General features: G+C 41.8%; 2 long non-coding RNA genes across 6 annotated transcripts in view; one reads left to right on the forward strand and one right to left on the reverse strand.

Moving 5' to 3' along the window:
- Positions 1 to 25,119, reverse strand: part of LOC108351966 (uncharacterized) — a 113,477-nt gene that overhangs the window by 85,468 nt on the left and 2,890 nt on the right. The window contains exon 2 of one of the 3 annotated variants that reach the window (XR_015629192.1): positions 1,379 to 1,579. The exons of 1 other annotated variant lie outside the window; for it this stretch is intronic. This is a non-coding gene — a long non-coding RNA (uncharacterized LOC108351966). Of the gene's footprint in view, positions 1 to 1,378; positions 1,580 to 17,866; positions 18,058 to 25,119 lie in introns of those variants that run through there. One more of the 3 variants, XR_015629191.1, reaches the window with a different exon arrangement.
- Positions 19,480 to 25,119, forward strand: part of LOC108351965 (uncharacterized) — a 29,769-nt gene continuing 24,129 nt past the window's right edge. The window contains exons 1-2 of one of the 3 annotated variants that reach the window (XR_015629188.1): positions 19,480 to 19,579; positions 20,171 to 20,296. This is a non-coding gene — a long non-coding RNA (uncharacterized LOC108351965). Of the gene's footprint in view, positions 19,580 to 19,703; positions 19,781 to 20,109; positions 20,297 to 25,119 lie in introns of those variants that run through there. The other 2 variants (XR_015629189.1, XR_015629187.1) reach the window with 2 other exon arrangements.

Genomic DNA, 25,119 nt, shown 5'->3' on the forward strand with positions numbered 1-25,119 from the left:
CGAAATATATTTCAAAATTCCCAAACAATGCATACATTCACCTTTCAGGAAACTTTGAGAATATTTGGGTTCCTGAATGAAGATGCTCCTGTCTTAGTGCTTTAATATTGCTAGCCCATTTGTGTGTGTGTTGGGGGCTGGGGGTGGGGTGGGGTGGAGACAAACAAAAAAATATTTTGTAAACTTCCAATAAACTAAAACCATTTTAGTACAAACCTGCCCAAAATTATATCCCCAGATCAAGTTGTTAAAGGGTAAAAACAGAAAGACCAAATAATTCTAATGGCCAAAGCAGAAAGAAAGGAGTCTGTGAGAGTGAACATGCTTCCAGCTTCTAGAGCCCTCCTCCTGGCCAAAAACCACCTTCCCTCTCCTTCCCCCTCTCCCCCTGCCTCTCCCTCTCCCACTCTTTCTCACCTCTAATTCTTCTCTTCCCTCTTTCCTTTCTCTTTCTCTCTCTTTCCCCCTCCTTTTCTGACCCCTTTTCCCTGTCCCCCACTCTTTCTTTACTCAGGCTCTCCCACTAGACCTTATTTCCTGTCCTCTAGCAGAGCTTAGCTGAAAGCAAATAAGTCCACAAATACCAACTGACAATAATGATGTACTCTGCTTCACTCCAGGGGTGTCTGTAAGGAAAACATGCATATGCACACGTGTCACAAGGAGATTAAGCTCTAACAATGAACTAATCAACGCTGAGTTTGAGGTTTAATCTTATGTTTTCATTCACTGTTTGTTGTGTGTATGCAATACGCATGCCAAATCTCAAAGAACTTATAGTGCACAGGAGTAAGGAAACAGTCAGATTGTCTGTTTGAGGTAGGCTTTTCCTGTGTAACATCCACTGGCTTGGAACTCACTATGTAGTCCCATTTGCCTTAAACTCAGGGCCAGCCATCCTTGTATATATGCATGTGCTACCTATCAAGCTTTCAAAATAATTCAGTATAAAATGAAGTTTATTTGGGAGATGGGAAGGGGATCTCGGGAAGAGAGTAGAGGCAGAGAAAGAAAGGGGAAAGGGAAGGACAGAAAGAGAGGGGAGAGAGAAACAAGAGGCTAGCTAGGAACACACAGGGAGAGGGGGGATAGGGGAGAGAGGACAGGTAGACAGTGTTGATCAAATATACATTAGTCCAACTTCAGTTCAGGTCAATACCGAGTTACCCAAAGCATGGAGAAAAGCTCCTCTGAGGAGGGAATGGAGGTGCCTGAGAATTACCAGGGAGCAGCCAGACAGCACTGCTCATTCCTCAGCCCCTATGTGGTATGTGGGATACCTGCCCCACAGGTGTTGATGGTGCAGCTTAGAGCAGAACAGTTGAGAGCTTAGCCAGGGTAAACCCTCCAGTTATGGCAGACAGAACGGTACCCCTACCCTTTTAGTCCCGGCTCAGTCTTCCTCCTCCAAAATGACACTAATGGTGTCACTCATTCTTCTTAGATGGAGCGTAGATCATGTGACTGGAAAGTCTCAGATACAATCTGAACAGCTTCACTATCATGTAAGAACTCAAACTAAGCCCCTTCTTCCTCCTTTTGGGGAGAATGGAAACTGGTAGTCCAATTCTTCAACCACCTGTTATTTATGAGAAAAATAGATAGAACATCAGCTCACTAGAAAAAAATACAAGTAGTTATTTTATGTTGTTTTCAACTTTTAGAAATCTTTAGGCCTGGAGAGATGGCTCAGAGGTTAAGAGTACTGACTGCTCTTCCAAAGGTCCTGAGTTCAAATCCCAGCAACCACATGGTGGCTCCCAACCATCTGTAATGGGATCTGATGCCCTCTTCTGGTGTGTTATAAACACCAGAAGACAGTTATGGTGTACTTATATATAATAAATAAATAAAAACGATTAAAAAAAACCGAAATCTTTAGATGTTAACAGAAAGAACATCTGATTTCAACAAAGCCAGAAAGCAAGTTTTTGACATCACTGTTTTGAAATCCCAAAACTCTATTTGTAGGTTCATTTAGTGAGAGTTATCTTCCTATTATAGTTGGTCACAGTAAGGAGACCTGGGAAATATAAATGTTAGCACTTCAGAGCTGCTGCCTTCAAATATGTCAAATATGTCTAACTCTGGTTGAAGGGACTGCAGTGGAAAAGAGCAACTTGTTTTCAATTAAGTTCTGCCAAGGGACATGTTAGTCACCTCATCCAGCCCTGAAAGCAAAGGACAAAGTGGACCACCAGACCAAAGAAGTGGCTGCTGATGGCCTGGGGATTGACTCAGTGATGGCCAACAGCCAGGTACACAGACACCAAAGTGGCTGCTGGGTTCCAAGAAAGAAATGGCACGGGTTGTCAGGAATTCAGGGGAGAGGTAGGGACAGTACCAGAAGAGAAGCTGAAGTCAGAAGTAAGTTGCAAAGCTTGATTCTGTTACTCCCGATGGTGAGGCACCCGGCTATTTAGAGAAGACATGCTGCACATCGGAATTGCTCTTTGGGTACATAACTAGGGATCTGGATGTGGATTAGGAAATGTTTACAGAAGGATTCTTATGATGAGAACAGGTCGAAAATAAAGGAACACACACACACACACACACACACACACACACACAGAGAGAGAGAGAGAGAGAGAGAGAGAGAGAGGAGAGAGAGACAGACAGAGAGAGAGAGAGAGAGAGACAGAGAGAGAGACAGAGAGAGAGAGACGGAGAGAGAGAGACAGAGAGACAGAGAGACAGAGAGACAGAGAGACAGAGAGAGAGAGAGAGACAGAGAGAGGAGAGAGAGCTGAGTTACACCACATAAAACATGATCTCATTAACATATCCCTTGCTATTAAGAAAATTGGTGTTTCAACGTAGGCTGAACTAAAATTTACCTTTGCATTGTTACAAAAATGTTTAAGGAAAGTGTTAAATGAAGAGAATCTTTTATAGACAAGATTGCTAAGCTATTGCTTTTTAAAGAGAAGCTGGTTTGCTTTCTTTCTTTCTTTATTTTTTTTCTTTTCGATGCAGTCCTGGGGCAACCATTTAAACATCAAAAATGTACTTGGATAATTACAAATATTGAATGTTAGTTATTCATTAAGGCAGACCTGGCATTTCACTGATCTTAAAATTATAAACCTGCAATAAAAAAAAAAAAACCTAACACATCAGTAATTTAGAACTGGCTTCTCTCCAAAGGTAAGGTTTACTTTACCAGCTTTAACTGATTTGCTCACAATGTTAGCAGGCAATTTTGGAATTGTGTAACCAAAATCTAAATGGCTTTTAATAGCCCCACAGAATTAATATGTCTTCTACAGTGTGTGCGATTTATTTCTGTATGCCAGTACATTCTGGTTCACTGATAATTAGCTTCTGGGATCATTTGTAGGAAAATAGGTGTACAAAAGATCTCTTGTAGATTCCCCCCTTCTTGTTTGATTTTGTTTATTGTCCTTGGATTTCTTCCATAGATAGTAAGTCATTCATTTCTCAAATATTGGACCCAATTGTGTGCCAGACATTACAATTCATTGTGGGACCTGGGTGAAGAAGATTCAGTTCCTGTCTTCAAAGGATCCACCATGTGGTAAGGGATACTAGAACAGAAATGAACTGTATTTAAGTGATGCACTAAATCCCACGGCAGGAGCTTAGCTCAGGTCTTGAGAACGTGGGAAAGTTAGCCGCCACCTGTGGACCTAGCTTCTCTGAGCAGGGTTGTTTCTTTAAGAGCCTGATTAAAACTTATCACTGGCAAAAGGCATTTTGGACAAAGAAATGGAGACACAAACAATGCTGAGTATGTTAGAGGAAGTTAATTAGTTAAGACTGAACAGAGGTGTTCTGTATAGAAGATGGAAGGGACATGGACTGCCAACAGAAGTGAGGCATCTCGCACGGGCTTTACATTCTGTGCTAAGTATCTTGGCAGGGGGGAAAGTGTCTGAACCAGAGTTCCATCCAATCTCCAGCTTCCTAGGCATAGGATGCCCTTGATGTCTGTCCTCAACATTCCCTGAAGGTGTTGGCATCCTGATTAAGTGACAGAGGAATGGTAGATTATGAGAAATCTAGAAGTGAAGCCCAATGTCCCTGAGGCAGCTTCCACCACAATCACGTCATACCTGCCTCAGAGTTTCATTTCCGATCCTTCATGTGTACCCCCACATAAAACTAAGAAACGGCTTTGGGATTTAAATCCCAATGATTTAATTTACAAAAATCAATAAAAGAACCAAATTAAAACAGAATAGCAGTGCTTTTAAGAATAGCTTCTCTGAGTGGGTTTCGTTGGGCAGACTCTAAGAAGACTGATGGAAACTTAGAGCTGACAGAAATATTTGATGCCAGGCAAAGACATAAAGACAATGGAGAGTGGGATATGAAATACAAAATGATATCTCAAATCATGCATGCATATGTCTGCATACATGCTTGAGCAACATGTCATATATGTACACATGTAAGTGCTCGTTTTCTTTTGCACCCTACGATTTAGGCAGTGGTATGGTTGTCCAGACAGATGTGGTAACTGTTGGGAGGGTAAGGTATCAACCACAAGCATTCACAGAAAAGCATTTCAAAGACTTAATTTGAATATTAAGAGCAAACACAGGAAGCCTCAAAGGAAAGCAATGACATCATCAATCTAAGCTTGGGGAAGAATTCAGGGAGGAGAGACCTCCCTGGGAGCTGTGATCTGGAAACACTCTCCATCTGGAACAGGAAGATGGAAAGGAAGATCTTGGCTTCCTGGACACATCTGGTTGCCCTCTATATGACTCACTTGCTGTCTTAAAATACAGAACAAAACACATCTTAAGGAAAGAATCATTTGCCATGGCTTACGGTTCAAGAGAATACATTCCATCATGCAGGGAAAGACATGTAGGGGCAGGACCAGGGTGGCAATTGCTCACTTTGGTCTCTACCGTGTAGAAGCATAGAGTAACATGGAGTCGGGCTAGGCTGTAAAGCCTCAAGTCCTGCCCCTTGCAACCCATTTCCTCCAAGGAGGCTCTGAGAACAGAACATCAGTTTGAGGCTGTTTAAAACATAAGCACTTAGGGGGTACATTTATCTAACCCACGACAGCCTCTGATCTTGTCCTATGGGTAGAATGGAGAAATTTAAGGCCTAAAGAAAATGGTTGCCATGTAGGATCTGGATGGGATGCTTTATTTTATTTTGTCTGTCTAAGATTCCTCCCTAAATCATGTTTTCTTACATTCATGGTCCTTCCCATTACAGAACCTCAGACTCTTATGAAGAGAGTATGAAAGAAGGGAACCCTCTTTTCAGAAAAACAAAAACTAAAGAATAAAAATGCATCGTTGCATCCAAGATCCCTCAAAATCAATCATCCTTGATAATCACCCCAGATAGCAGGAAGAATTTTTTTGTGTGTGTGTGATGCAAGCTGTTGTCAGATACTGTCTGTCATTCAGAAAAACTCAACTCTGTTCTCTAAACACCTAAGGCATAAATGCCTTTTGTCATGATAAAAACAGGTATAAAAAAAAACAAAAAAACAAAAAACAAAACAAAACAAACAAACAAAAAAAACCCTCAGAAGCAAAACCCAGGGCCAACTGGTCAACCTGGGGGAGGGCAGTCAATGCAGCCCTTGTGTTTTACTATGAACAACAAAACTGATCTCTACAAGTCAGGACCAAGAGAGAAGCATGAAGTTACTAATTATACACTCAGGGGTTTATTCTTCCCTAGATACGGATGCCTAACTCTCTTCAAAATGAACCAGAGTAGAGTCAAAAGTGGAGGGGAGGCTGGGCTCTGAGGCAGCAACTGCAGAGGTAATGAAATCCTCTTATAAGCCCATGTTGCCTCATAATGATGGGGTATTTTCAAAGCTGGGGTTTGTTAACTAGCAAGGACTCAATGCATCTATTCACTACACCGCCTTCCAAGGAAAAGCCCCCAGTGTGTATTGAATATTTTAGTATTTTCTTAGAAATGATTAGTTTTTTTAATTGCTACAAAAAGTGTTTAGGCAAAACCTCTTTCACAATTATTCCAGTAAGGAGTACAAGTCAGGAGCTAAGGAAAAACAGAATTTTACCAACTTTAATTTTGCTCTTTTTTTTTAACCGCATTAGTGAACAAATAATGAAATAATATCTGTGGTATGCACATGAGGTGAAAGTGTTGCATATTATGCGAGACAATGGTGTGATACACTTTTAATCAGAAATGTGAATTGACACTCAATGCTCTTATACACATTTTAAGGCAGTGTCCTCCTGCTTAAATGCTAATGCTTGAAGAGAAACTAAAAACTACAAGTAGAAAAACAACCTCACCCCTAAACTCTATAACCTTCAGATTATCAAAGATTTTCCATCTTTCAACTGTTTTTCCCCATAGATACTTTTAGTTTTACAAAATTGAGATTTTGGATCTATACAGTTCTGATTTATACTTTTTAATGTTTAATAGTATACCTTATTATAATTTTATTAGACAATTTGTGAAAACATTATTTTAATCAACCAGGTCAATGAAAGTGTTATTTCAATTAATTTAACAAGCAGGGCTATGTGGGTCCTCTTTCCCCTTTCCTTTAATGTTATAAATAGACCAAGTTCTACAATTTTTCCCATAACATTTTCTATGTCAAATACTAAGTTATTTCTATAAGTGAGATTTCTTAGAAGGACATTTTGATACACAATGCCTACTTAAAATTCGAAGACAATCAAACCAGGCAGATAGTTGAAAAAAAATCAGTCTATCAACTACCTTTTGTTAATAATTGTCTTTTTAGACACAATACACTACTAGGTTCTCAGCATATTCTCAGAAATATGATGGCATGAGTTTTTAAAGAAGACGTTGGTATATTACAGTAATTCTTTTCAGGTTTGATTTTGTGTTTGTTGGATGATGACTGAAGTTCTGAGAGTGAGGGATCTAAGGGTGATGAATGGGAGGAGCCATTGCTCTGTCTACCATACTTATGCACTTAATTTTCTCTCTTTTTTTTGTTTATTTTATAAACATTGGTGTTATGCCTCCATGTATGTCAGATCCCCTGGAAATGAAATTATAAACTCTCCTACACTGTCATGTGGGTACTCGGAATTAAACCTAGGGCCTCTGGAAGAACAACCAATGCTCTTAACCCCTGAGTCATTTCTCCAGACCCCATTGTTCTTCTTAAGAAAGACAAAGACATCAACCAAACATGGCATTACAAAGTACAATAAAACCAGGAACATACAATTGCATCAAGACTGGACAAAGCAACTCAGTAGAAGGAATAGGGTTCCACAAGTAGGCAAAAGAGTGAGGGACATCCCATACTCCCACTATTATGATTCTCATAAGAATACTAAGCTACATATATGAAGAGGAGCTAAATCAGGCTCCTAAAGGCTCTGTCAACCCCATGCCCATTAGGCCTGGTCAGTTGTTTCTGTGGGCTATGTTCTTATGGTGTCCCTGACCCCTCTAGTTACACTGATCCTCCCCACTACCACCACGTCCTCCACCAAACTCCCCAAGCTCTGCCCAATGTTTGGCTGTGGTACTCTGCATCTGTGCCCATCAATTCCTAGATGAAGTTTGAAGTCTCTGTCCTTTTTGATGTCAGGATGTAATTAATATATGAGAGAGGAGGAGGAGGAAGAAGAGGAGGAGGCTAGATTGAGAACATGTGTGTATATTTGTAATAAAAAATTAACATAGCAATCAAAAAGAAAAAAAGGAAAGAAAGAAAAACAAAGAGAAAAAGATGCTAATGCTGGGCCATCCAAAGCGTGTAAGCCACTCTTCTCCCTCTAATCCAGAGACTGCTTAGGGTGAGGTATGTGACAATCAAGGTGGGAAATCAAAGGCCATGGTGGCATTTGGATATTGTGGCTGGAACAATGACATGGAATCCCTGTCTGACAGTGCTACAGACTGATGTGTCTAGTCACCATGAAAGGAATAAGTGTAATTCACCAGAAACAGAACCAAGAAATACAACCGAGCATCCTGAGGTACTGTTTAAACCTGCAATCCAGGGACTAGATTAAGTGACTAGGTTCCAAAAACAATGATGCTGTTGAAAAACTAGCTTGAGCTATGGTTCTGCCACTTGTGTGAAAAAAAACAAAAACAAACAAACAAACAAACAAAACAAAAACAAACAAAAAAACAAAAAAACAAAACCCAACTTCTATTCTAAGAAATGACCTTTTCTTGTATAATAGTCACTGGTTAGGAGTAAATACGAGAAGCTGGGTTTAGCCTCAGATGGATGTCAAGGTGAACTACAGAACTGGAAAAGATTTCAGGATCGCCCCCCTGAAACAGCAATAACTTGAGGAACTGAGGCAAAATATAAGACAAACCTTAGACTGAGCCTCTTGAGTGTGCAGATTGCTGTACGAATTGGAAGAGCGGGGAGTTTTGCAAACACTGCCTGGTGCACCATCCAGAGGAAAACATCGTAGCATCTGCCCACCCAGCCACCCTAGTGAGCTTTATCAGTCTTTCTACTTGCATATGATCTTTGGTTTTCTTTTGATGCTCACTTTTATTATTTAGAGAATTTAGAACGTTGAACCAGAGAAAGAGAAGCATAGGACTCAATGCAATTCAAACAACCCTACATTGCCTGGCAGGCAGTGCCTGCCCCTGAGATCTCCAGCAGTCATTTTTGCAGGTGAAGTTTGGGGGGTTTAGAAACAACTGCCCATCATTCATCTTTGGGTGACATCAGCGGGACTTGTTCTTAGTCTTGGGCAGATGGAGTACAGCAAAGACTCAATTCAAGAAAGATGTAATTGCTACAAGCATGCATCCACGCTCTAAGTACACACCTACCCAATTCACACATATGGATGCCCATGGAAACTCACACACTCAAAGGTATAAACACACCAGCCATGATGTCAGTGAGTTATCACTGTGATAACAGTTGTGGGAGAGGGAGAAAGAGCTGGAAGCCATCCATACACTTACACTTCTAATGTTTCACTTGTACTTGAGTTTACTCTAGTAGGAAGGAAAATGAAGAATGAACTAGCATTTTGTCATTCCTTGACAGTCATTATTTGTAATAAATCCCCAGGAAATTTGTAATCTTTAACGCTCAGACGCTCCCAATCTATTTGCACGATTTAGCTGAGATCTACAGATACCCACCCTACCCTCTCACATCTTGCTTTCTGTCCCCTTGGTTGAATTGTCAGAGAAAAGTAAACAGAGAACTCTGTTCAAGTTTCCTTTTTTACAAATGAGCCATAAAATTGTCCATTAATCAGTGCTGGTTCCCAGGAGCCAGTTTGCATTGTGGACATTTCCCTTCCCTTTCCTGATCCCCATTTTGTTGAAGAGATTATTCAGAGGGGTGTGGGGTAGGGATGACATGGCACACAGTAATAAACCTCAAAGAACAGAGTTAGAAAAGGCCAGCTTTTGTCTTTTCCTGTATGCAGTGGCCTGAGCCAAATTCTCATAATTCAACCATTCAAATTCCAGATTTTAGTCCTGTTCATTTGAGATATACTTTAGTGTTTAAAATACTCTTTCTCTTTCCCAGAGGACACGGAGTGCCCATCTACTCAGACAAGTGCTACATGTAAGTTCTTTAGTCCTATAAACATCCCCCAAAGGATCTTCAGGAAAGGAAGCCAGGAGCCCAGAAAGACTGAGACAGCCTGAGTCATCAGAGTCCTGCATGTCAGGGCTCTCGCCTATTGAGTGGCTGAACAGGCATCAGTTCTGATAGCCTCTGCTCTTATATTCAGAAGGTTTCTTGTAAGAAACAGAAGGAGGAAATCCATATGAAGGTTGAGCTGTCTGAGAGCACAACAGGGCCAGACTGCCCACCTTCCAGCCATGGCTTTCTCTGGGGAACTAGTGCAGAGACCAGCATGCTACCTGCCTACCCGATTCCCCACCACAGCCCAGTCTGATGAGACTCGCACACCCAAACTCAGACACTTATCAACAGACAAGTTCTTTTACATCAATAGATTTACTACTCATTGGTTTTGAGTGCAATAAAAAATATGCTAAACCCAGTAGCAAGTTGGTGCAAAGCATTGTTTTGTTTTGATTTTCTAGAAGGGTCTCCTATCATCCAGGCTGGCCTTGAACTTGCTATGTAAGCTACAGGTGATCTTGAACTCCTCATCCTCCTGCCTCTAACTCCTGAGTGCTGGGTTTAGAATGTGTTAACATTCTCTGTTTTGTGTTGTGCTAAGGAAGGAACCCAGGGTTTTATGCTTACTAGGCAAGCACTCTGAGCTGTATGCCCAGGACCCCAAAATTGTTTTTAATGGGTCCTTCACAAAAAAAAAAACAAAACTTTCTTCATTTGGTTCAGGGTGGCTGGTGCCTTGTGGAACCCCTCTCTTTCTTTTGCATTTAGCCCCATATTTATGTTTAAAATAAAGCTCCCATACCCTCTCTTAAGGGATTTCTTTCTTTTGCTTCACCAATTTCAAAAAGCTAAACTGTTTGTCTAACTCTGTGGGGAGAGAGACCCACAAGGATAGAATAACTGGCAAGAATCTGTTTTTCTAAAATAAAGTCACCCTGAGGTTAACATGGAGGCTGAACGGTTTTAAAAGTTTATCTCACAAGCTTTAGAGCCAAATACCGACTACCCTCGGTAATCTAAATACATTGTTCTGAATTGATGAATTGTTCATGAATCTTCTCTTGAGAGGGTGGATGGCTTCGTGGTCAGCCTTCTTACTCCATAAGGATTCCTCCAATAGCACTGCCCATCTGAACGTCTGGACTTGCTTTGGTGTGACTCACTCACACCTTCTGAGCCTTTGCTCTCATTCAGAGAAGTGTGAGTTCCTTGAATCATCGATGTTAGCACAAACATGTTTGATTTCGCTAACATACCTTAAGACTTTATTAGTCTACCTTCCTTTACATCTCCTACAGGCTTTGGCAGTCTTGCACATTTAATTGAAACACACTGACTTCTATAAAAATTAAAAAGAGAGAACATGCTTGAATCCAAAAGGAATTTCTCATAATCTCTCTAATATGAGCATTTGGACAGTTGACAGTCCCTGCTGCCTTGCATCCCACAGCGTTGTTTATGAAGCTCAGATATGGTCTCATCTGACTCAGGATCTGTTTCAGTCAAGCTGTGTGAAATCTCTTGGCTTTCATGTGTGTGGAGATAAAAGGTTCGGGTGCTGGGGGCAGACGGCACTGTCCGGACTGGAAGCCAAGAGACATCTTCATTATGCATACTTCCCTTGGCGTCTGTGTTACCCAGGAAAAGTGTCCTGGAAAAGCAGCATGCGGATGGCCAGTTCCTCTGTCATGGGATCTGTGTCTGGACAAGAACTTGCCAAGTCTGTTCCATCCATCTGCCCGGCCCACTGACTTGTGTGGCTTCCTAAGTAACTTAACCCTGACTAACTGCCAGGTGAGCCAACAGCCACTGAGTTCCTCTGTGAGGCAAATCACGTTATCCTTGGAAACAAACGATGCATTTTAAGAGTAACATATGCAGTCCCTGGCCTCATTCTCTGGCATGCTGTTAGAAGTCAAAAGGGATTCCCACTAGGACAAGGTGGCCCTACTAGGAGTAGGTGAAAATCTCAGATAATCCACGTTCCCCATGCAGCCATTCCAGTAATTCTTTCCTTATTGACCTTCACAGGAGAGACCAGGTTGTTCTTGGATAGCAAAACAGGATTGCAGACAGACTCCCACTTCATTGAGATGTGAAGAAAATATACTACCTTCCCTACCACTATGTCACAAACCCACCCACGCTCTCGCAGAAACATGCAGATGGACCCACTCCAACAGAATTCAGGTCAGCAATTTAAATTGGTTTTTGGACATGAGGTGAATGTTCCATTTTCTTTAAAAGAAAAAAAATCTTTTTACTTCCATACATCTTGTTTTAACTAGGGGTGCTGTGTCCATAAAGAGAGGTTGTTTATCACTCCATGAATGAAGAACTGAGCCAGCTGAGAAACCCCTGGTCTGCCTCTACCTCAAAGCTCTTAGGACCATCTGCCACCTGAGGAGGGCAACCGAGTCCTGCTTCTGTATCAAGTAATTCTATGACCTCCAGGGTGAGCCTGTGAGTTCCCTGAAATCCTGGCCATGGTGTCTGTACTATGGTCCTCAGCAACTTCCTACTACTGGTTGGCATGAAGGGCCTCCCAAAGACCTTTGTTGCATTTCTAAAGTGAGAGACTTCGCTAAGAACATCAATTCCTTACCTCCTTTACCTGGCCAGGAGATTCCTCCTGAGGCCAATCTAGTGGAAGACGGCAGCTGAGACATATCCCTCCTTTGAAGCTCATGAAACGTCAACAGCTTTCTCTTAGGAAAAAGGGATAGGAGGGAACATTCTATACTATAATATAAAATCTTGTCCAAAGCTTAATATTGTAGAGGAATCATAATTTCAAGCAAAATATTAATTTTAAAAAACTGGAAAAAATGCCACAAATATTGTAAAACATAAGAAAAACATAGTTTATGTTGCTATCTTAATCACATCTCTAAAATTTCTTCCTCAAGTTTCAGCTATAAAGTTTTGATTGGCTTTCCATTTAACAATGATTCGTATTTTCCATAGAAGCAAGAAAAATGGTAGTAAGTTTGGATCGTCCATGGTGGATCAATATTTGCCCAAAGTGTTAAGTGGAGCAAGGTTAAGCTCACATTAATAACTTGGGGAGACTTCATGACTCCCCAAGTCATGAAGGTTTGCTGAAGTCATGCTGTAAGGTTTACTTCCTGAACAAACTCTTATGGAGCACGGTATTCTAGCTGTCTTGTTGAATGGCTAACTTTTTATGCTCTTTGGTCGATAGCACTAATTACCAGTGAGCTGGTTTCCACAGTTCACTTTCACATTGGAGCTTTCAAAAAGTCATTGTCCACATGGGTATGGTGCATCACCTTCACGAGAAAATCAAACCTTCCTCTAATGTGCTTTTCTAACTCCTGTCTCTTTAAGTGATCAACCAGGCCAAAAGCTGACTCACTTCAATGGGAAAATTGTTTGTTTTTCTCTTATCAGACTTGAAATAAGAACTTGCATTGCAATTTTATTTCGGGTGGTGAAATATTTTATCAGATTCGTAGAAATGCATCAGCATAATTCCATTGTGTGGTCCACTTATATATGCTGCTTACAAAGCAAATTCTTGGCAGAAGAGAATCTTAATTTTTGAATAGGAAGCACTGAAAACTGAATCTTCAGTTCTCGGACCTTATGCAAATGATCATGGGAAATATAATTTTACAGGAACTTCTGGTCTTGTAGCTTTTCACACATTGTTTTTCCTTTGCCAACCCGACTGAGAAACAGAATATGATGAGAGTTTTCTGGCTCCATGCTTTGATACCAACAGAGTTACTGTATAGTCAGTTCTAATATTAGAAGGCAGGGCAGTGGTTAAAAACTTAACTGCATAAAATCTGAGTGTTATTAAGCATTTTCCACCAAAGCCACACCTATACTTCCTCAGATTAATTCCTTAGCTCAATGCTACATTACTTCTTGGTACTTCAGTGATGGCTAAGAGCAGGGGAGACTGCTAACATTGCCTTACTTTATGGACTCACTGTTAGAGCTGGTTCTAGATGTTACAGCTCAAAGACCATTAACCATAAAGTCAACAATATATAAAACCTTCAAAGTAAATCCAGGTAGGTGACCACCATTTCAGAGGCCAGCGCAACTTGAGAAGTACAGTGAGGAAAGAGCAGTATGAGGGATATTATACCCCTATGGAGAGGTTTTGTGAAAATAACCAAGACAATGAATAAAAGAAATCCTGTTTATGATTACATTGACCCAACAACACTAAACAATGTCAATGCTGAAACTCTCCCTTTCCTCCAAAAACTTTCACTGGTTTAAGTTCCAAATGATTGCAACAGTAGGGATTAAATTTTAGTGATGTGCATGTGAGTCCAGCTTAGCAAAACTTTTATGATAGTCTTTGCCTATTGTATTCCTATGGTATGGAAACTTACTTGTGTAGAATTGTGTCCCCAATCATGCTCAGCAATGCAGAGACATACACATAGACATAGCAATACATATATGTCTGCACCTAGAGGGTTCATGACCATTCAAAACTTGTGCAAATGTTAAACACCATTTTTACCTTTATATCTGTTTGTCCTCACCTTGCCCATTGCCAATCTCTGCAAGGGCTCTGTGTTTCTAATGTCTCAGGCCAAAACCCATGGGGTCTTTGACTTCCCTGTCTTTCAGTGCTCCACTATCGCTGCACTAGATACTGTTGGCTCTACATGCTAAAGATACTCAACCTACCCTGGCCCCGCCCTTCCACACCCTTCATCATCTTACAGCATCTCACCTAGACCACTCTAATGGAATCTGCTCCACAATTTTGTATACAATCATGCTTGGTAGTTAGCAACCGGAATCATCTGTGAAACACATCCATTGTCCTACGCTTCTCCCAGGGGGAACTGTTGGCTACTGATGAGTGCCGGGAATCAGGGTCGAAAAGGGTGACAGTGAGATAAAGGATGAGGGTAAGCAGAACTCACTCTCTATACATGGATGAGATTGTCAGAGAACAAATTGTATCAATTAAAAAAAGATAAGAAGGCCGCAAGTTTGTGTACAATCATTATCTGTTTGAAGCTTTCTAGTGGCTGTCCACTTTTCTTTAAAGTGGCAGTCCTCACGGCTCATAGGCAGGGTGCCCTGACTTCTTCTACAATTTTATTTAATGAAAGGTGATCAAATTAGAAGGGGAAATGGGACTTAAAATGTACGTGTCACTGATACTATTCCAAAGACCCCACCCTCAGGAGATAATCACAAACGGAATCTCAAATTCACACACATTCCTCCTATGCTGTTTACAGCATCCATAGTGACTGACGTGGAGGGAATGTTGTATGACACAACTGCCTCCACCCAGTGATATGCGCTTACAGGAACACGGCATGCCCATGTGTGGTGGCTGGGGATTTGAACTCAGACCTCGTGATTACATAGCAAGTCCTCTTATGCACTGAGCCATCTCTCCAAGTCCTAGATATAGTACTATTTTTAAATCTGTAATGATATAATATTTGTGAAAATGATAACTGAAAAATAATTCAACCACACAAGATAATCTAATCTTGACAAATATATGCACATGGATACACATTCTCTCTCTCAGGTGTGCGCACGCGCGTGCGCGCGCACACACACACACACACACACACACACACACACACACACACACGTATATAAAACAAAAGTCAAACGGAAAAACCCCCAAAGAAAAATGAAGTTAATTGGAAAACAGTCCATTTGCTAAATGGTTGTTATCTTTATTTTTACTTTCTTAATTTCTATATTTCTTCTATTGTACATTTGTTTCAATGCCATATAGTTGAAAAGGTTAAATGTTTACCTTTAGACTGCTAATGAAATGAATATACAGTTAAGTTCACATGAAAATTATCATAGCTAGGTGTGTGGCACATGACTGTAGCCCTGGCATCTGTAAGGCTGAAGCAATAGGATTGCAGATCTGTGGCCTCCTTAAACAATTATATAGACTACAACAGTGTGTACCATGACCATTACACATTCCAATATTTTCCTACCAAGGAGAGTTTATAATTTCCCCCCTTTAAGTCCCAAAGTTTATAAGAATCATTCATTTTAAGATTCATATGTTTATTCATTTGTTTATGTGTGTGTATGTGTCTGCCCTTCTGAGTTTAGGTGTACCATGTGCAAGCAGGAGCCTTCGGATGTCAGAATGGAGGGTCAGAACTGCTGGAACTGGAGTTACGGGCAGTTGTGGGTCACCATGTCGCTTCTGGGAACCAAACCTCTGAAAGGATCGTAAGTGCTCTTAACCACTGAGCCGTGTCTCAGACCCCCAACTCCATCTACAGTAAGAGATAGTTTTGTATATTTTAAGCATTTAATATATATAAAATATGTAGCAAATTGTTAATTTATTATATATTAACTTATAATTATAGTTACACATACATATTTGGAGATATAGATAGATATTGATATATATATAGAGATATCTATAGGTATAGATAGCTAGATATAGATATAGATATTGATATAGATATAGAATTTAGATCCAAATACACAGAACTGAAAGGTTCTTCAAGGTTCTTGCCTCTGGGGCAAACCGAAAGGACCAATGTGTCTTCCTAGAATTCCTGCCCAAAGCAAGGAAAATGTGATTACAGATTGAGGTAAATCAGACAGGATAACATCACCCAGAAGTTTCAAGGTCACACATGCCTCTCGTCTCTACCTTTGAGAGAATTTTAAAGGGGGTAGCGGTTTACACGGAGCGAGGCTATGCGGACAAGGCCCCTCGATGAAAAGGCAAGGGAGAGCCGTGTTATTGCACTTGAACTATGATGTCATTTGGAATGCATTCTGCCAGCCTTGAGAAGCAGGAAACTGAGCGAGCACAGGCGGGTGCTCAGTCGTCTGCAGGCACACACATGTCCTGACTCTTTATTCTCACCACAGGAGGATACAGAGGGAGGAAAACGGAGGGATATGGGGGTTACGAAATATTGCCAAAATATATAGCTGTTAAATTGCAGAGCTGGCTTTCAGACTCAGGCATCGAATTCTATGGTCCCTTCCTTCTTAATCTCCCTCCCTGGGCACAAAAGAAAGAGGAACTCCCCAGATACTGCAAGATTCATTCCCTGTGATCGGTGGGAATTTTTTAAGTGGGGAAGGAGTTATATTCCGTTTGTAGAATGCTTTGATGGCAGGCGTGGGGCACGTGTGTGCATGTGTTTGTGTGTCTGTGTGTGTCTGTGTGTCTGTGTGTGTGTGTGTGTATGTGTGTGTGCATGTGTTTGTGTGTGTGTTTGTAGGTGTGTATAGGTGTGTATGTGTGTGCATGTGTTTGTGTATGTTTGTGTGTATGTATGTGTGTATATGTATGTGTGCATGTGTTTATGTATGTGTGTGTGCATGAGTTTGTGTATGTTTGTGTGTGTGTGTGTGTGTGTGTGTGCATATGTGAAGTAAGAGATTTGCTAATGCAATCATTCTCCCATTCTTCCATTGCAGTAAGGCTGAAGTGCCTTCCCCTGACAGGAATAAACCAGCAAATGAAACAGGAGGCACAATCGTTCTCCTCTGTGAATCGCTTGAAGGGCAGACAATCCCTGGTCCATCCATTACCACGTAAATAATTAAATACCCAGAGCCTGCAGCCAGCCCAAGTTGGGCACTTGGTGAAGCAATTCACATTAAACATTGGTGAGCAACACACTTGGTCAGTCATTAGCTCCTCCTAGTGGCTTCTTTGGCCATTGGTCAGGAGGCAGCTAAGGTGTTGCTGTCTTAGAGGAAGCCCAAAGTTTCTTCTGCAGTGGTAACCTTCTCCATCTCTCAAGCCATGGGATATGGTCCCACCGTGGACAAGACCACACCCCTGAGCACCAAAACTGATTTTGTCAACAAGCTGTCGTTTCCCAGAGCCATAGCAGAGCCCTGACCCTTCTACCTTTGTGGCATTTATAAGTCTGTCAACCCAGATGCCCAAGCCCATCTAGAAAGGAAGCGCAACCACAATTATGTTCTCTGTTGGAGATGATTAGAACTTCAAATGGGAAAACAAGACAAGGAATATAGAGCGACCTACAGGTGCCTTGCCTTTCAGTTACACTGAGCTCCTGCCTGTGAAAGAAAAAGCAAGTGCCACAGGGAAGTTTAATCACTTCAAATACAGTAACCAGGCCATAGCTCCAGGGAGGGAAGTGGGGGGGGGGAGGGTAGGGATGAAGTAAGAGAGACTGGCTACCCCTGATTTCTCCATTCGACCTCACACACACACACACACACACACACACACTCATCCCTTCTATGGAAATGACTCCCCTTTGAGAAACAGCAGGTCCCAGGCCACACCATTCATACCTGTCATGGATTTGGCAAAGTTCAGTATTTAGGTCTCCAAGGACATCTTGGCATCTCAGAGGGAGGTGAGATAGTCTGAGTCCCACAGAGAGGATAAGTGTCATTAGCAAGCCAGAAAGTATAACCAACCGTTGGGCAAATCTAAAGTAGAATTGCCTGCCTCCAGGTAACTAGGACAGTGGCAGATCAGCAAGTCCAAAGGGCAATGCAGTCAAACACGTAGGGAGACCTCTACATTCTTTCTGGATCCAAGGCCACTGGGTCACCTAGGCTGACTTGTCAGGTCTCAATCTTGCCAGTCCGTGTGCAATCACAGTTAGGTCTAAGACCTGTAATCTACCCCACACTGAGTAAATATACATCGATTTTATTATTGATGTCACTGGGCATTAAAATTCCACCTCTTCCTTACAGTGGGAGTGACATAAATCAGATGGAAAGGTTATTTCAAAGGGTTATACAGTTATTCACTCAGCAATGCTTAGACACAATCATTCCCATCACACACACACACACACACACACACACACACACACACACACACACAGAGCTTGGGTTGCTCACAAATGCTTTAGTCCTTCAAAACCAGCAAACATTCAAGACCCACTTCACTGTGGAGATTGTCTAGAAGAAAAAAAAAAATAAATAGGAATGCTGGAATTAGTAATAAATCTAGGTTAAGTCCTGGCTTTGCCCTTGAGCAGGGTTCCCGTAAGCAAATCTGGCGACATCTGTTAGTTTCAGTGCTAAGGAGGGCCACTGTCACCCGATTTACAAATCTGCCTGTGGGAAAGGGTTGCTGCTATGTATTAACTGCTTAACACAGCCTGGTTCAAGTAAACCCCTTCAAAAGCCCAGTGCTGTGCCCCGTTCCTCTTCTTGGCAAACTCACTCCAGTGAATCTCGAATGCAGGGAATGGGGAGGGTGTGGGTAGAGGTATATGTGTGCTCCAAGAGAACTCCAGTAGACAACAGAGGTGTCAGTATTGTGACCGTTCTAGAATGTTCTTTTCCTTCTGTCTACTGCTTTGGGATTGCCTGGTGAGATCTGCCCCCTCCCCTGCCCCCAGCAACCACATCTAAGGCTATCTACACATCCTTGGGTTTTACAGATAGATCAGTGTCCTCAGAATGAGGCAGCCTGTCATACTCCTAGACTGTCTCCTCCATTTAGTTTGTGTTTTTTCTCAAAACCTCTGACCCCTCCCTAGGTTCCAACAATGTGTCCTTACTCACACAGGCAATTATCCCAGAAATATTTATGATGAGCCAGTCACCCTGGGATACGAGGGTGAGCAGGACATCCTCAGCTCTGCCTTCACGGGGAGCCTGTTCTTGAGGAGGAAACAGACAGGAGAATAAAGCAGGCGCACCATGCTTTAATTATAACCTGTGACCCCTTGGGCAACGGCTATGACAGGGCTCCAGAAGACAACAGAGGTGTCAGTATTGGGGGTGGCTCATCACGCAGCATGTGATTAAGTGGGAATCTTTGGAAAGACAGAACCAGGAGGATCCACAGTAATCCTCAGTGGGACCTTGTACGGAGGAAGCGAGTGGGGGAGTGGGGGAGGGGTGTGAAGGGCACCCTGTCAGGTCACTTTCCTGTCTAGATTCTCTCCCACTCCAACACTGCTGAGCGCCTAAGGACTCAACCACAGAGACGATCCTGTGTGGCTTCCTCCCGTGTGTTTCCCTAGCGGCTTATTTTTGGTTGGTTTGTTTTAAAATTTTCTCCGAATGTGTCAAGGTCTTTTCATAGCCATATCCTCACTTCCCTCCCTGGAATCATCTGCTAGTGTCCCTCACAGTTTCTGTTGTTTCGCTGGTCTCACAGATGCTCCCATGGGTGATCTGGGCAACAAGATCCCAAAACTGCCTCAGCATACGGCTTTCCAGAGGTTCTTTACCCAGGTTAGACACTTCATACTCTGCAGGGTACGAAATGCTTCTGTTGGCAGTACCTCCCTGGACATTTCACAGCAGTCAGCTGGAACCCAAGAGGCACATGCTTCTGGTGGCCACCAGCTCGACACAGCCAATTCCAGCATTTTCTCCTGAAGGCTAACACTGAAGTCCGCACCCCTTCCCCCCCCACACAGCTGATACTCTTTTTAGAGGGCACCACAAATTCTCTTGGCACCTTTTCTACCTCCCTCCTTTCCCCCTCCACTCCTACTTGCTCTCCCCAACCCCACGCAGATCCTGTGCTGATTGACTAACGTCACTGGCTTATATACCAGGGAATCAATCAGAAGATGCCTTCCCACGCAGAGAGCAAAGCTCTCGTCTCTCCTCCAACAGGCTGCTGCTGCCTCTGACATTTCTTGCATGCCCAGACGGAGCCTTCGGAAGCCTCGCCCACCCCTGTCACTCTGGGCCAGCCAGCGGTTCTCGACCTACGGGTCCTGACCATCGGAAAACAAACAGGTATTTCTGATGGTCTTAGGAACTAAGACACCACTCTGCTTGGAAGCAAAATTGCAGTTATGAGGTAGCAATGAAAATAAATTTATGGTTGAGATGTACTAGTAGCTGGGCATTCGGGGACCTAGCAGTGGCTGCTTCGTCCCCACCAGCAGTCAACACAAGGGCTCTGCTGATCCTCCTCTGCACCCTCTGCTGAGTACAGACTTATTCCTGCTGGCTCTTTCTCACTTGTTTGAATGGGATCCAGTTAGGAAGGGCTCCTTGAAGCCCTAGGTTCCAGCAGCTCACCCCTTGCAGCCTTCCGGAGAAAGGATGTTGGCCCAGCTTCGCGGTCTTTATTTCACAAAAAGAAATCGGTTCACCAATGTCTTTACCCAGCCCACTCAAAGAGCCCTCTGTGCAGACGGTGCCTGCTGGCCTGGGTACTGTCCTAATTTGATTTCTCAGAAGCTCCTCTTTCTGCCACTGTGTGATGGGGCTCAAGGACTGAGGGAATTGATAAATGGATTGCATTTGAACCTCGATAAAGGATTTTTATTTTATGCCTCCTTTGAAGCCAAATCCTTCCTCTGCAGTCGAAAAAGAAAAGCGTTCCACTTTTTGCTGTCTCTTCCCACACAGATGTTCCCTTCTCATGTTTCAGGGTTCCATTCCAGGTAGAGGAAGAAACCACTGTTCCTTCTACCTTAAATCTCAGCTCCCACCCCCATCCCCAGGACAGACCACCTAAGAGATACTGAGAATAGCAAAGAATTCAATTTACAAATCATTCTTATCCAGGAATCAAAAGCTAATACCTGTTCACACATCATAGTATTTCCTTACAGTTTTTTTTTTTTTGCATTATAGATCCAAAGAATAACCAACTACCTGTGTTCCACCCCTCTCTCTTCTCTCTCTCTCTTTCCCTCCCTTCCTCTCTCCTTCCCTCCCTCCCTCCCTCCCATGTTAAGAAAGCATCACTTGACACATCTTACAGCCTGCTCTGATTTCATAGTTATGAATCTTCGAGCCAGGATTACTCCTTGATCTAGCTGCTGACCTTTAGAACAGACAAGTACATCCAAACACATGTTAGGGTATTCACTACCACAGCCATCATACTTAGCTGTCTGTAAGTTAGAGACCGTTTAGAATCCAACGAGTAACTGATAGGACAGAGAAACTGTAAGATTAAACATGGAATATAACACTATGAAAACATTATAAGTTGTAAATACACTTGTACGCGATACAAATACGTGCATAGAATCGTGTTTATAAAACGCATTATGCTAAGAGAAATGAACAGGCTCAGAACCATGAGTGGCACTCACTATCCCTTTTATAAGGCACCAGTTTTAAAATTATATTTAGGTACGTGTGTTTTCAAATGTTTATGTAGGTCATGGAGCGCTAGAAAGGGAGTCAGCAGAGGGGAGGAAGAGATGTTCGGGGTGATGAAAAGTAGAATACACAATGGATTCTGTGGAGAAGAAAGGCAGGAGGGAGGACTAACAGGAAAGGGAGTCAGGCTGAGGGAGGAGCCAGGTGCAAAGGGCTGATGACAGTAGACATGAATGGACAAAGACAGAACAACCATGCCACAGTGGAACTTATTAATTAAAATAATGACAAAAAATCAAAAGCAGAATACCACAAATTGATACGTTTACTAAACTATGTGTACACTTGGGTCTTGTCTTTGACAGAAAGGCCCATGTATTAATTTTTGTTTCGTGCATATGGTGTGTTCATAGCCTGGCTATCTTAGTGCTTTAACAATCAACATTCAATGTGTGCAAAAAGGAAGAAAGAAACCACTAGGGATCATTCAAATCCTTATTTTTCTTAAAAATGGTAATCGCTGGCTTGGTGCTACAGTGTGTTAAACTACATCCTTATCTCAACTCTCTGATTTTATATTGAGGGGGTTGAGGGAGTGTGGCATAGAGACAAGAATTATCTGACTAATTTAGGGACAAGCCTAGACTAGAATCCCAAGTTCTCAGTTTCAAAAGTCTAAAACCTCATCTTGTTTCATACATGTCATAAATCTGGAAACACATTATAACAATGGTTTTGTGTGTGTGTGTGTGTGTGTGTGTGTGTGTGTGTGTGTGTGTGTGTGTAACAGAAACATATGTATCTCATACTGCTATTTTTAAAGGGCAATTGAATCTATACATTTACACATCAGTACTGTCTAACCCCTGGGATTTACTTCAACATTTTCTACTCTAACCTCATATGGGCTTTCTCTGTGGTCCCTGAGAGGGGGCCCCATTCAATAACATTAGTGGATTCATGTGGCATTATGAAGAATGCAGATTCTGGGGCCTCCTCAAGGTACATACAACTCCAGGGACAGGCCCTAGTCTACCATGCTTGAACTGGCTTTCCAGGTAACTGATACTTGCTTCAATGAAACCACTTGAGCAGAGGCAACAGGCAAGATAAGGACAAGACAAGCCAGGAGGAAAGTTACAGTGCCCTCAGTACCCATTTCTTTACTTTCTTTGCCCTCCTTCCCTTCCACCTCATCTTCTAAACTAGATTAACTAGAAAATTGTTCAGAACCTGGATTTCAAGGTCAGATGACTTACACTTATAAACCAATTAGTTCCCATGTTATGTCTACGTATTTGCATGATCTACTAACATCTTTGTTGCTACTTCTCCATTTACAAAGTGTGCTAAATGCCAGTTATACCCTGTTGGCATTACTATTTGGAGATCATTTGCTTCTGGTGAGCTTAAGGGTCTTTATCAGATATCTTGGTTATTGTCCCCAATCTCTGTACTGCCTTCTGTCTCATCAGATGTGTTTCACTCGTGCTCTGAGTACCCCCAAATGTTTATAGATCCAACATTGGGATTCCCATGTTTCGTAGATTCATAAGAATTTTCTTATATTCTAGTCTTTAATAGCGGTTAATTTTAATAAATTGAGTTATGTTTTCTGAAAAGCATTCTTTGTCCTGGAGCAATACCTGTGAATATGACTTCATAATAAGCATTGCCTTTGTACATTGCTATGGTTTGGGTCTTAGGTGTTCCCCCAAAGCACATGTGTTAAAGATTAAGTTCCCAGCATGGTGTTATTTGGAGGTGCGAGAAGCTTTAAGAGTCAGGGTCCATGGAAAGTCTACTGTTCATTGGAAGTGTGGCCCTGAAGGGGAAGTTTTGACCCTAACTACTTCCTCTCTTATTCTTTCCTGGATCTGAGGTGAGACTTGATCTGCCACATTCTCCAACCATGACATGTACCCTGTCACAAGCCAAAAGCAATAGGCCCATCAATCAGGATAATCAACAATGGACCGAATCCTCCAAAACTATGGGCCAAAATAAACATCTTTACAGGTTGACTTATCTCAAGTATTTGTTATTCTAATAGAGAAGAAGCTAACACAGAGATATTATCAAGCTGAGATGAAGTCACACAATATAAGGGCAGGCTCTATAGAAAGATAAGGGCTCTTCTAAGAGGATGAACATTCAGACACAGAAATATACAAGAAAAGGTCATGTGACACACTGGTAAACTATTGGAGTTACATTCTATAAATCAAAACCAAAGACTGTTGGCAACTGCCAGAAGGTAAGTGAAGGCCAGGAAGAATCCTCCTCCTCTACTGCCTTCAGGCTGAGAATGGTGCTGCCCAACACCTTAACTTTAGACTTCTGTGTGACAGTGTGTGAGTTTTATTCCATACATGTACACGCAGTTGGTGGCAAATTGTTGCACCCACCCCGGCAAACTGATACGTAAATGGCCTGACATCATAAAATAAGCATGCTGATACTTCAAAGATGGGAGTTTGGGGTCAGGTGATGTGCAGGGAAAAGCAATCTCCAGCAGGAAGAACTCTCCAGTGTATTGCGGTTTCATCAATCACAGTAAAGTGATTAATGACAATCGTTACGACTCCTTGCTGTTGTTGTTGCATAAAAGTTAACTTGCATGTGTTATGTCATTTTTGTGAGAGCAAGACTCTGTGTAGCATTGAGGAAATGGCTCTCTCCAAGTTTAAAAGCCAAATACACTGCAACACTAAGTGAGTAATCTTATTTTTCCAAATATTTTCTTCCCAGTACACAAAATACCCTCATAGTTTTAAGTTCAAGTGCATAAGCTCTTGCAAACCACTGAATTTTGCTTCCACAGATAACTGGTCTGTAAAAAGTGCTTTTAGAGGACTAATTAAATCAAAAGTGTGGAAGAGTAGATTGTTGGCTAATGTTTTGTGAAAATAATATGACTTAAAGAAGAAATGCCTCTTGAAGAACAATTTAATGGAGTTACACTGTTACTCTCTCAAACACCAGAATTCAATTTCAAATATTGTCCCATTTCTTATAAATCTAATATCTGTGGGACTCTAGTTACTATTATTGAATAAAAGATAAACAAAAATATTATCCCCGGAACACATAAGGTTAAACAGACCACATATATCTTTAAGGCCATGCAAATCACCAAGTATTAACAGCACCACAGTGACAGAATTTCATACTCAAAGCTTTTATTTTAGAGATTCGGCTGAGGGCAGAAATGTCTGCCCTGCCTTAGTTTCAAAAAGTCCTTACCAATGATCAATGGAAGCCTCGTCAGTAGGTCTGAATTTCACACGAGCACAAGCCGCAATAACAACCCACCATATTCAACCAAATATGCTTTATTCTAAATGTGTTCAGTTCTCAGAGATAAACCATTTTTGTCCTGTTTCAAAGCATAGGAAGATCAGAATGCAGAAGATAACCGCAGCTAGAAATTATAAGCTATGGGAACGTGAAAAATTGTAATTATTTATCCTGGAAAAGGTAATTAGCTGGCAGAT

The sequence above is a fragment of the Rattus norvegicus genome, chromosome 9 (assembly GCF_021556685.1).
Source record: "Rattus norvegicus strain SHRSP/BbbUtx chromosome 9, alternate assembly SHRSP_T2T, whole genome shotgun sequence".
NCBI classification, from domain to species: Eukaryota; Metazoa; Chordata; class Mammalia; order Rodentia; family Muridae; genus Rattus; species Rattus norvegicus.